Source organism: Siphateles boraxobius, unplaced genomic scaffold (assembly GCF_051911475.1).
Source record: "Siphateles boraxobius isolate OS27281-9 unplaced genomic scaffold, OSU_SipBor_1 130, whole genome shotgun sequence".
Classification (NCBI taxonomy): Eukaryota; Metazoa; Chordata; class Actinopteri; order Cypriniformes; family Leuciscidae; genus Siphateles; species Siphateles boraxobius.
Genome location: NW_027508734.1, coordinates 43,429,870 through 43,434,731, shown reverse-complemented (window position 1 = coordinate 43,434,731; position 4,862 = coordinate 43,429,870).

Below are 4,862 nucleotides of genomic sequence, written 5' to 3'. Positions count from 1 at the left end.
CAATATTGCTATTTGCGAAGGTATTTAAACATAAACTGATCTAGGGAATCTAATGGTTTACCTTATTTACATACAGAACCAGGTTTAAAGCCAAAGACAACAATTCCAAACTATTGTGCAATTCCTACATTGCCGAACATTTCTGCCTTTCTATGCCGAGAATTATTTAGCAGAATATCTTATTGTGTATTTGTCCTATTTTTCTAGTGTTCTTAGAACTTGTTGCTCTGTTGTCTTCCTTTGTGCACTTTTTGTGTCCCTATCTACACTATGTGTGTGACTGGGAGAAATGTCTGCGTTCCACACAGTAATGTGAGGTCTCTGGCGATGGCCCTGGACAAGCGTGCACTTCAGTGTCAAGTCTTGGTTTGTGTTTATGCAAGCGCGTTTCTCATTGAGTTAACATTCTTACACACACATACAAATCTATAGCCTGTGGCTTCTTTGGGTAGCTTCACTTTTGTTTTTATTGATATGGTCTGTTTTAGAGACCAAAGCCTGCAAGACATTGTGACACTAATTCACAGTAGATGAACTTGAATGAAACCATATGTAATGTGTATTGATGTCAAACAATGATGAGTTTATTTGTTTTATATTCTGCTATATACAGTATATATCAGCTGTTTCACTTACTAAAAATTATTATGTTATTCCACAGAGACCATGGTAATACCATGCTGTTCTCTGAAGTTATGGATATGATAATTCAGTACTGTGGGATATATACATGTAAATTACCTTATGATACATTACTGTAACACCACAGTACTTTGAGTAGTCCTAATGGCTGAAAGGCAATCTCCCTTATAAATAGAAATTCTGAAAGATATAATTAGTTTTGGTCTCAGACCAACATGTTAAGACGTGATTCTTATGTGGAAATCAATGGCTGGCATTCACTTTAAGAACTATAATTAGCAATTTGCTGCATATTATTACTACAGGACATACACCCTGTGTAACACATCTTTGTTTCATTTATTTTTTCGTGCCATGTCTTTATTTACCCAGCATGTAGACAGTAAGATCCGTTCCGAGTTGAACCACTTGGGTGTGTTGGCATAACACTTTAGGCACAACACCATGCTAATATGCTAAATCCAAACAGAGCTAGTCATCTGTAGACCCAATGTCAAGTTTCTATTTATCCTAACTCTTGAAAGACTCAGTTCTGATTTCCTCCATGATCACATGTGGTTTGGCCTAAACGCTGTGCTTCAGCACAATATGACTTCAGTGCAAATGACAATTTTAAATCAGCATGTGTGACAACTAAGCAGATAGAAATCTGATAAGATGATGTTACATTTCTGAGGAAAACAATGTTAAAGGGATCATGAAATGTATTTTTTAAATATTTAAAAATGTTATTTGAGATAAACATAATTTTATTCGTTTTTTATTTTTTTTGCTGTCATATATTTGCAAAAATAATTTTCAACCCTCATTTTGGCCCTCTGTCTAAAATGATCAGTTTTAAAGTTCTTCTGTGGTGAAAATCAAGCTTTTAATGTTGTTTAGGCTATATGTCTATGTGGAGTTTTTTATATGCTTTAAGACAAACCATGTGCAAATTCATAAGTCAACACCATTGCTGATTATTTTCTCCTTAAAACTGCAACGAACCAAAGACCAAATCGCTGGTGTTTCTGACGTCACAAACTACTTTGTAAACAATCATGTCAATGTGTGATCATCAACAAATGGATCTCAGAGCTGGTGTGAGTGAGTGGAGGCGGTGCTAATTTGCATATTCATAGAACCATATATAATAAATGAGTTACATTCAAGCTATTTTAAAGAAGAACTTGTCAACTCTAGCCATTTCTTCGCTGATTTTCACTTTTGTTGTCGCATGTTTTCTCAACGAGCTCCCCCTACAGCTGTGGGGCATATATTTCACAACACTGTCGTAAAAAATCTCACTTGCGGCCCCTCCTCCCCCTTTCTACCGCTGCTCATGTGCATTTGTTATTATCGGAGCCAGCCAACTTTATCGTGTGGAGCTATATCTACCGAGGTGGGTAATACATCATACACATTGAGGGCGGCGTATGTGTTTATGTCGAATTGCCATAAAGCAGTTTGTGTTTCTAGCTCGTTCTCGCTTCTCACGAGACTTCCTATTTCCAACTTACCAGGACGTTACTCCCATAGACAGTAAAAGAAATGGACACAGAGACCCCCTTGATTTCAACGGAGAAAACTGAAGCCCGTTTATAGCACTCACTTCCTGATGGCTGAGCGACTGCACAGGATCAAATTGAGCTTGACGACAGTCTGACAGTTATAAATCTTCTAGTAGCTGTGCCAAGACAAATCTGAATCACCTAATTCCTCAGAAACGTTGTTGAAATATTTTGTCCTGTTGCTTTTATGGACTCACTATCGATGGGCTTCTACCTTGACTTTATGCCTCTATGTCCCCCCGATTGCCTCATAGACAGTAAAAGATTACCTGCGAGCTTCTCCTCCTGTCTATACGGTAATATCTCTATTGTGATATCTCTATTGTGACAAAGTAATGGAGCCTTTGAATGGGAGTCAATGGAATGCTAACAGCAGGTGAAGTTCTGCTACAATGGCGGCCCCCGCGAGGCTTCAGTTTCCGGCTGATGGATTACCCCCTTGGTTAGTCCCCGTGTTGCAAGGTTGGTTTTCCGCCTGGGTACGTTGGGGGGATCGTGGAAAGTCACCATTTTCACCGGAACAGGTTATTAAACCATCCAAATGATTTCTAAACGGTTTAATTAAGTTGAAAGAGTTGCCAATTTCCCCTTTAAGGCATGACAGTTCTTTTTTTTCCAAGGATTTTTAAAAAGAAATATGTTAGTGTGAGTAATATGTGAGTTTTAAGGGATAAAAATGATTGACTAAAGGGGGAATTCAAGGGCCCGCTCCCTGCAGGCTTGTCGGTAAATGGCCACTGTTATGATTGGCTAACATCATTGCATATGAAGTAGTCCAAACAATAGTCCACCTCTATTTGCATGTGAGTAAGTGCTTTGAAATTATTATCTATAAAACCCTCATTTACAAAGCATTATGAACCTGTTTACTTGCACTTTGCAATGTAGGTGATGTAAGATCCAATGCAGTTGGCTGCCTAATCATTTAGCAAAACTTTCTTTGTAAACTCTCCATTACACTGTGCCTGTTTTACAAAACAATCTGCAGTCAAATGCTCTGAACCCATTCAAAACACCATAAAAAAAAACCACTTGTTCCTGACAGTGGTGTCCTTCTGAAGGCTGTACAGAGATGCAAACTCCACCTGTCCTGTTGTCATGAGCAGCTCAAGCACATGGAGTATCTGTCAGAAATTCTGTATACTGTGACGCTGGTGACTGGTGTAGACAGGTGTCAGCTGTATGACTTGAGTGTCAGTGGGCGTGGCCAATGGTGTGAGGCTATACAATGATTCGTTGATGTCTTGTTCTAGAGGCAGTCATATGCAATTTTTTTTAGAAAGACTGTACATCTGCAACATGACAAGCTTGACAATCACCATCTCAGAAAACACAAAATAGTAGGTTTTTCTTGAAAAATTACAGCAGACAGTGGTGGCAGCCATTTTGCATCTTAGCTAAAATTAGCTTTTTTCTAAATACACTGTTAATGCAAATATGCTTCTGGCTTTTGGGTTTCTACACAACCACTGCTGATGAATTACTGTACGGATAACTTTTTCTTCAAACTCTCTTTAGTAGCCTATAGTCAACAATAATATTCAGCTCACAAGTCTATAGTTGCATCACTGCTTACTTAAGGAAAGCAGCGAATGTGGATTGCATGAAATGTCCAACACTCCACACTTTGTTTTTTTCAGTTAAATAATTGCAACATCAGGGTATTTGAAGTGCACTTTTTCTTGTTGTGAACACACAAACGGCATAATAATAATGCAGAAGTACATGAATTGGGATGCACCTAATAGCATAATATGTTGTTGAATGTGCAGATCGTAACTGTGTTCTTCAAAGAAACAGGCCTAGGTTAATGAATAAGGTAAAGCTGTAAAATCATCATACACAGCTTGAAATATGCAGTCGTGTGTCATGTCTGGATTTTGTGTTCCGCAGGTCCTGTCCTGACTCTGAGAACTGGAGTAAAAGCTTTGTGTACTGGAAAGTTCTGAAGGGTATTCTGGATCCATGAATTTCCAACCCAAACATCAGGAATCAGTCAACCTGAGAGACTTTCCCTTTTTTATATTATCTATCTCAAATAATATGATTTAGGCTCTTCTTTACATTAGTTTCAACTGACTGCTCTTTCAAAATCCAGCACATAGCCTACTTTATCATCCACCAATTTGCCAAGTAATTACTGTATTTTCTGAGAAAGTTTTATTTCATAGGTCCAACGTTCATAAATCCAGCTGAAGAGAACCAAAAATAAAAGCATATTTAAAAGCATGGTAATCAAGTCATATGACATGCTGTAGACATTTTAGACAAACATGGGACATGAATAGAGCATATACAGACTGATAAACAGATTACATGAACAAATCTCACTATGATCTCTCATACAAAAATGTCATTCTTCATGACAGACATATAAGAAAAAACCCCGAAAAAACAACAACAACCTTGCACAGCAATTGATTCTGGCCACTGGTGCTACAATGAAGTTTCAGCAATTAATTACAAGTATTATTGAGATAATCCACATCTATAAGATTTAAAAATAATAATAATACTAATATTTATAAGAAAATATTAATGTCATTTATTTATTTATTTATTTATTTTTGTTTATTTATTCATTAGTATCATTTATTTATTATTATGTATGATTATGTGGTTATGTACATTTATATTGTTTATTAAATATTGTAATATTTAATATTTGGC